Source organism: Meles meles, chromosome 16, assembly GCF_922984935.1.
Source record: "Meles meles chromosome 16, mMelMel3.1 paternal haplotype, whole genome shotgun sequence".
NCBI classification, from domain to species: Eukaryota; Metazoa; Chordata; class Mammalia; order Carnivora; family Mustelidae; genus Meles; species Meles meles.
Window position 1 is genome coordinate 1,232,190 of NC_060081.1, and position 9,047 is coordinate 1,241,236.

A 9,047-nucleotide genomic window follows, 5' to 3' on the forward strand; every position below is an offset into this window, starting at 1 on the left:
AGGAGTGAGAGACTCCATTTTTGATTGCACCTCATTAATAGCTTTTTTGAATTCAACTTGGTTAGATTTTAGTTCTTTAATTTCTCCAGAAAGGGCTTTAATATCTCCAGAGAGGGTTTCTCTAATATCTTCCATGCCTTTTTCGAGCCCGGCCAGAATGTTCAGAATCGTCATTCTGACCTCTTGATCTGACATATTACCAATGTCTGTGTTGATTAGGTCCCTAGCCTTCGGTACTGCCTCTTGTTCTTTTGTTTGTGGTGATTTTTTCCGCCTTGTCATTTTGTCCAGATAAGAGGATATGAAGGAGCAAATAAAATACTAAAAGGATGGCAAAGACCCCAGAAAAGTGTGCTGTAACCAAATGAGAAGAGACCCCAAATTGTGGGGGGGAGAAAGGGGATAAAAAGAGGTTCAGGAAAAAAAAAGAAAAAAAATTAAAAAATAAAACAAATAAAGAAAAAATTATAAAAAAGAAAGAAAAATATATATATTTAGATAAACTAGTCAGAAAACGTTAAAAAAGAAAAGGGTAAAAGTTTTAAAAAATTTAGCAGAAGAAGAAAAACGAAAAAAGAAAAAAAAATTAAAAAAAGAAAAAAAAATTGAAAAAAGAAAAAAAAATTGAAGTAGCCGCAAGACTAAAGAATCATGGGGAGAAAGCCATGAGTTCCGTGCTTTGCTTTCTCCTCCTCTCGATTGCTCTGCTGTCTTAGGAATTGAATCTGCTTTCTCCTTGATAGATGAACTTCGTCCTGGCTGGATATTTTGTTGATCTTCTGGGGGAGGGGCCTGTTCTAGTGACTCTCAAGTGTCTTTGCCCGAGGCGGGATTGCACCGCCCTTACCGGCGGCCGGACTAAGTAATCGGCTCAGGTTCGCTTTTGGGAGCTTCTGTTCCCTGAACGCTTTCCGTAGAGTTCCGGAGGACGGGAATGAAAATGGCGGCCTCCTAGTCTCCGGCCCGGAGGAGCCGAGAGCCTGGGGCCCCACTCCTCAGTGCGCCCCCAGAGGACAGCACCCAATCACTCCCGTATCCCCAGCCTCTAGCCACGCTCCGAGCTCACCCAGCCCGCGACCAGTTCAAGGTAACCCCGAGCTGAGAGTTCAGTCCTCGGCTCTGTCTCTGAAGCCGGCTTCTCCGTTCTAATACCTGCGAGCTCTCCGACACTCCGACACCCCCGATCCTTCTGTGACCCTGCGGGGCCTGGGGCCATGCTGGCCCCGCGTGGGCTTCACCCTGGTTTAGCCTCTGGAGCAATGTCCCTCAGTGGAACAGACTTTTAAAAGTCCTGATTTTGTGCTCCGTTGCTCCGCCGCTTGCCGGGAGCCGGCCCCTCCCCCCGCGGTCTATCTTCCCGTTGTTTTAGATTCACTTCTCCGCCAGTCCTACCTTTCAGAAAGTGGTTGATTTTCTGTTTCTAGAGTTGCTGTTCTTCTTCTCTTCGCTCTCCCGTTGGATTTGTAGGTGTTTGCAATGTTTAGATAAGCTATCGAGCTGATCTCCTGTTACCTGATGTAGTCTCAGGCTGCTACTTCTCCGCCATCTTAACTCCTCCCCCCCCGTATTTTTGACACTACATAATTCTTGAAGGGAGTATCCACCAAGATGATCTAACAATTGTAAATATCTACACCCCCAATATGGGAGAAGCCAATTACATAAGAAAACTATTAAGGTAGACGTCCTTAGGCCTGGACACAAGTGCACTGTCTTATGTCATTTTTCATCAATCCACAGCACTCAGAGCAGACCCCTGAGCAGTTAAAAGACACCAGTAATCTTATTTTTCATTTGAAAATTCTAAAATTCTACCCGTGTAGCATGACTAATAAATTGGTAAAATAAACAAACATATATATTCTTTTTTTCCAAATAGTGCAATGTTCTAGAATAATTTATTATTATTATTATTATTTTATTTTTATTTTTAAAGATTTTATTTATTTATTTATTTGACAGAGAGATCACAAGTAGGCAGAGAGGTAGGTAGAGAGAGAGGAGAAAGCAGGCTCCCTGCTGAGCAGAGAGCCCGATGCAGGGCTCAGTCCCAGGACCCTGGGATCATGAACTGAGCCCAAGGCAGAGGCCTTAACCCCTGAGCCACCCAGGTGCCTCTAGAATATTTTTTTATAGATTTTATTTATTTATTTGACAAAGAGATTGAGAGGGAGCAAAAGCAGTCAGAACAATAGGCAGAGGGAGACAGAGGAGCAGGCTCCCCGCTGAGCATAGAGCATGATGTCGGGCTCCATCCAAGAACTAAAGGATCATGACCTGGGCCAAAGGCCAATGCTCAACCAGTTGAGCCACCCGGGCACCCCTAGAATAATTTTTAAATCAAAATTCCTCCTTCTTTGGAATCTTAAATAGATGGTACACTCCTGTAACCATTCTTTAACATGTAAATTGACAAGACATTGGTTATCAGCTTGAGTTGAAATAACAACCTGCTCTAAATTCAGACTTGAACACAGGTGAAAAGCTCAAATTTGGGGTCATTTCATTTTGGAGATTGAATTCAAGTAGAGCAGAAGCAGCAGACGTGTGGTGGGGGGAAAGGTAGAAGTGAGAAACAAGTCCTAGCAATGCAGAGGTGGAAGAGGTTCCCACCTGTCTTGCCCTGTTCCCTCTATCCTCCTCCAACACACCTGGACCAACTGAGTGCCACCATCCCACAACTGCCTCCTTAGTTGATGCTCAGTGCCACCATGTGTCACATATTCACCACGTCCTATTCACCCAAGTCACGGGTACCCTCTGCTTTATGTGATCTTTTCGTATTCTTAGCAATCCTACATGCAAGTCAGTTTTTTTTATTTATTTTTATTTGTTTATTTACAGCATAACAGTGTTCATTGTTTTGGCATCACACCCAGTGCTCCATGCAGTACGTGCCCTCCCTATTACCCACCAAGTCAGTTTTATTGACAATTTAGGATGAACATAGAACTTGGTGACTGCCCAACAATTTCTAGAGATGATTCATATTCTCAGTTAATTTTTTTGTGTATGTATTCTATAAACATTCTGCCTACTGGGGGGAAAAAGGCAGAAATAATCCCCAAGCCCTTTGTTGGCTATCGGTGGTCTCCACTGAGGACTTTACTTAGGGAGAGTCATCTGCTTTATGGGGATCATGGGACTTGCATTTCAATATGCCCTCATCTAGGCAGAAGCATATCTCCCCAATATCAGAGATGCTGTAACACTATTCAGAGACCTTTCCTTCTGACAGCATAAAATTGGTAGTCAGTGCTCAGATAGAAGTGTTGATGAACATGGTCTTTTTTTTAAGGATTGAATAAAATGACTTATGACAACAAGCATTTGGAACACAAAGAAAAAGCTCAGAACATTAACCATGTGAGTATTGAGAAATACGAGCATTTTCTGATCACTGCCGAATTATTCTGCTTCAGTTTCCCAGATTTTTGTTTCCTTCAGTCCTTGGCTGGACCATATGGTAATTCTATTTTTGAAGATCCGAGGAACCTCCATACTGTTTTCCAAAATGGCTTTACACTCTCACCAACAGTGCACAAGTGTTCCCTTTTCTCCCCACCCTCACTTTCTGACACTTTAACGCAATCCAAAAACATCATCCCTGCACTGTGTGTATGTAGTTAGGGTAGGGATGTTAGGAATGGAGATAGAAACTACCTCTTTCAATCAGCGTCTCCATCTGGAAGGTGTGAGGGGGAATGCACCTGCCATATTATTTTAAAGGGCAGTAAGTTGCTCATCACCCACAGATGGGATGCTTAGAGCAAACACTGTGTGCAGACTAAGAAAGAAGGAGGCGTTGCCTGGCACTTGTGTGGAATTTATCACAAACCATGTCCTATCCCTTAGGTACTTGTCTTCCTAACCTGGCAGGTCCAGAGGCAGTTCCATGAAGCAGATGAGCTATCCCATGCTTACTCCTCTGCTTAACGCTCAGCCAAAGCCTTAACGACATGGGAAAAGTCTTTAAGTAAAAGAATTTATTCTAAGATGACTGTCATCATCTTACAAATGAAATGTCAACATCTCATCAATCCATTAAATAAAATACATAGATTGGAAGTAGTTTCCATGCAGTTGTGAGAATACAGTCATTCTCTAAAATGTGAAAGAGGGAAGATGGCTTCTACTCCATCTAGAATGTGCACCACCAGCCTTCCTGGCAGCCCTTCCCAGGGATCTGTGGGCAGCTCCCCTACTGCCCCACAGCCCTAAATCCAGAGGAATCACATCTAGAGTAAGAATGAATTTTGATCAATTTTACCACTTCCACACTTCATTCAGTCATTTCTTTGTTGAACCCTTCCAAAGGCTGAGCCATATGTATGGAAGACTGTGACATTAGCACAGACAACCAAATTACCATTTATTCAAGGAGACAAAGATTTTCCTCCAATACATTAGTTTAAGCAAAAATATTTCCACAAAGAACATTCATCCACTGTTTCATTCCTTGGAAGTACTCTGTACCAGTGAAATCGCCTCTAGCTTCACTGGGATATCATTTAATTCCGGACATCATGGAGTTGTCACTCAGCACCTGGGCAAACCATGCACTGGAGAGGACAAGAGAAGAAAAGATTTGTAGGGTATGGGCAAAATGAAGCCGAGGTAGCACTATTGTCACATTAATGATCCTGCATTTTCCTAGCAAACTTTTTTTCTAATAACTTGAAACTTTTCATGAATCTTTGCTGAAGAAAGACCATTAGATACAGTTTATGAAGTGAGAAGACATCAGGATCATCCTAACCCCAAGATTCCACCTGAGCTTTGGCTCCTGGTCCCCTGACAGATAACTGTATGAGAAGGAAAGAGGTAACAGCCATGCACTGAGCACCTCAGAAGCCCACAGATTCCCCCAGGATCACCTCACTTAAACTCTCCCCTGTGAGGCAGCTTCTGGGAACATTTTATGGAGGTTCCCATGGGTCAAACAAGGCATTCTGCCTTGAGGATGTTGGAAGAGTAATGAGCTCCAAGTGAATGCCTATTTCCTTGTCCATCCATGCCCATTCCTCAAATGAAATATAAGAGGGGTGTCTGGATTTTGCAGTTGGTTGAGCGTTTGACTCTTGGTTTCATTTGGGGTCATAATCTCAGGGTCCTGGGATCAAGCCCCGCATCAAGCTCCTCACTCAGCCTGGCGTCTGCTTGAGGTTCTCACTCTCCCTCTGCCTCTGCTCCTCCTCCCACTCATGCTTGTGCTCTCTCTTTCTCTCTCAAACCAATAAATAAAATCAGGAAGGAAGGGAGGGAGGGAGGGACACTGAACTGCCATTTGGGGAAGGTGGAAGGCAGACAGGCCAAAATGACAATGCTCTTGGCATTACAGAACAGTGATTTATAAGACAAACAATATTCTGAAGTATATTCCAATTCCGGAAGAATTAGAGGGACCCGAGAGAACGCCCACACTGATCAGCCCAAGGTGATCTGGACACTTTTGTGCCATGGGTCAATGTGGAGAAATGGTATCACAATGTTCAGACATGGTATTATGATACCAAAGGCAAGGACTAGTGACTCCTCTCCACCCCTCACCAGCTCCGCATGTCCATAAGCCCCTCACACAACAGTTACACAAAGAACTTGCAAAATTTCCTCAATGAATTGAGAAATCTGGAATTGATGAGAATATTTACTGTCAAGCAGAAGTGAGATTTTATGATGGAAAATGAAATATTTTTAAAAATCACACTTTTGCCTTCTTTAGTAGATTTTTCAGATTGCCACTATGAAACTTTAACATGGCTTTAGACCTTATTTTCAAAACAGGAACATCTTTAAAGCATTGTGGAAGTAGAATTGACTTTTTCCAGCTGCTAAAGGAAAGTATATGATCTTCTCCTTATCCCTTTGTTTTTCTGTTTTCACCTTGAAAACTGGAACCCCCTCCACTTGAGGACTAAAGCATTGTACTGACCAAAGCAGAAATCATTAAAAAACAACTTATCCCTTTTAATATTATAAGCTTATGATTATTACAACCTTTTTTTTTTTGGCTTGTCAGAAAGCTTTCCTGTGCTATTCCAGGTCCTCAGATGTGGGAACAGGATATTATATCAAACAGCCTCACAAGGAGGCAGTACATTCGTTACCAAGACAGGAAAAATCTTGGCCTAATTATCAATTAATCCTTGTCCATCTCTGTTCTAGAAAAGCAGGTGGCTAGGGGCGCCTGGGTGGCTCGGTGGGTTAAAGCCTCTGCCTTCGGCTCAGGTCAGGATCCCAGGGTCCTGGAATCGAGCCCTGCATCGGGCTCTCTGCTCAGTAGGGAGTCTGCTTCCCTTCCTCTCTCTCTGCCTGCCTCTCTGCCTACTTGTGGTCTCTGTCTGTCAAATACATAAATAAAATATTTTAAAAAAAGCAAATCAGGGGGCTATGAAGGACAAGGAGCATGGGTATTCACAACATCGTGTCCCTGTTAAGCAACTAGTGACCTATGTCAACTGTTGTGTCCAAAGAAATATTTTCTGGTTTCTACCAAATGCCTGGGGTGGGGGGATAATTTTTCTCCTATTAATTTTATTTTTATGGCCCTCAGAAAATTCTATCATATTAGGCAAATATGATGGTATTTTGAATTCCTCTTCAGGGTCTTTCTATGACATCCACTTCCTGTGAGGTTTAGAATCTCATTACTGACTAGTGAGTGAAATTCTCCAAAAAATGGATGACACCCCCAGGCTGACATGAGCTTGCTTGTCCCCATCACTTCCATTATTTGGCAGATCCTCTAAAATAGGTTTCCTTATGTTTTTCCAGTATTCACACCATACTTAAAGAAAGGATAATCAGTGCCGAAGTTTTCATTTGCTTTAGTTAAGAACAAAATCAGGGCCAAATCTAACATTTGAGTAATATTTTGTTCTTCCTTTCTTTTTTAACTTATATGATATTTATACTAAACTTCTCCCATGGATGGTGATTGTTTCTGCCCATAATTTGGATCATTTACACATTTCAAACAAATAAATGGAATATTAGCTTTAAGATAAGTCTTGGGTTTAAATCCAAACACTGATGACCACCTAATGGTAGTGATATAAGCCACAGAAACTCTCTGAGTTGTGTTTATTCTTCTACACAATATTATGATACTGCCTATTATAAAGCTCTATGAGGTCAGGTAACTTGGGCCATTTTGTTCACTACTATATTCCTGGTGTCAAGAATTGTGCCTGATGTATGGTAGGCACTAAATCAATAATAGTTGAAGGCAAAAAACAAACAGCAACTATAATAATATGACCACCTTTGTATGATTTACTATACCAGGCTAGTGGATCAGCAATAGTATTTAACTCTCCATTATTCAGAAAAATATTTTACCCGGAAGAGAGTGAAGTAAATTATGCTTCTGCCACTGGGGAATTTGGAGGGAATGACTTCCAGGGTACCAAGACCCTGGGATCACATAGTCCACATGAAAATCTATCCCAAGGAACTAAGAATTGTACACATCACCTTTTCCAGTTGTCAAATAACAAAGAGCCACTCCTCAGGGAATGACCCCCAACTCCATTATAATAAAGCAGTCAGGACACAGGCCTTGAAGCAATGTCCAAATCACCCAATGTGTGGCCAGAACCATAACTGAAATGTCTTCCCAATTTGGGGGTAGAATTACTTATAAAGATGGAAAGAAGGGAGCACAGAGACATGCTCAGGAAAAACAAACAAACAAAAAGAATGAAGCTATGGGAGGGAGACAAACCATAAATGACTCTTAATCTCACAAAACAAACTGGGGGTTGCTGGGGGGAGGTGGGATTGGGAGAGGGGGAGCGGGCTATGGACATTGGGGAGGGGAGGCGAACCATAAGAGACTATGTACTCTGAAAAACAACCTGAGGGTTTTGAAGGGTCAGGGGTGGGAGGTTGGGGCAACCTGAGGGTTTTGAAGGGTCAGGGGTGGGAGGTTGGGGGAACAGGTGGTGGGTAATGGGGAGGGCACGTTTTGCATGGAGCACTGGGTGTTGTGCAAAAAGAATGAATACTGTTACACTGAAAAAATAAATAAAATGAAAAACAAGAAAAAAAATAAAAGAATGAAGCTATGAGATGGGTCTCGCTTGGTATAGGAGTTTCTAGGTAGAAACATGGTGCCCATCGAATGAGTTTGTCCAGCATCTTACTGCTTTGTGTAACTTCTGTCAGTTCTCTAGCTCATATGGAGAGTAGTGGCTCATAATGTGCAATGGGCCCAGGAATCAACAGAAACCATGGCCCCAACCCCTTACTGAAGAACAAGGCAGCAGGTACCAGCACCTTGAAAAGTCTAAAATGCCTTCCTGAAATGCAGCAGGATGACAGCTTGGAATCAGCTTCTGATAATGCATATTCTTCTTCATACCTGTTGTTCTGGGGGCATTCTATTTGTAAAACCATGGAATAAGGATCAATGAAAAGATATGATGAAAAGACCAAATCAATAGACCAAGAACCCCGGTTCTGTCACTGGCCTGAACCCCTGAACTAGGAAATTTCTAGTAGAAAGTTCTGCCTAGATATCAATGTTGCCTGTTATAATAGAAACGCATTTTCTCCTCACCCAGATGAATCAGAAAGTGCCAGAAATGACCAACAGTTCCCTCAGCCTCATTTTAATGTTAAAATCCGCTCCTGATTAGTCATCCCTGACTCTAACAAAATGAGCCTGCTTTCCCTTGTATGGGGCTTTGGAAATGATTCCAAGGATCTTCTTGTTAGTACAAATAAAGGCAACCTGGCGAGGCCTGAAGACTCTGCCTGTAGCTCACCTGAGAGCAGATTCCCCCTGACCCTTGTTCCCAGGACAAAGCCTGAGGAGCTGCACTGAGTGTTACCGGACAATGGTAGGACTCCAGGCTCCCAGGAGAAGTTCTGCCTACAGCTGCCACATTGCCAAGCACTTCTCATACTCCAAAACTTGGAACAGCTCTGGCCTGGTTGATTTTTAGGAGGTCTTTTTAACTCTATATACCTCTGAGGGACACAGACTCTATGCACAAGTGAGATAAAAGGGAAAAACAAAAACAAAAACAGGAGGCTCTGTC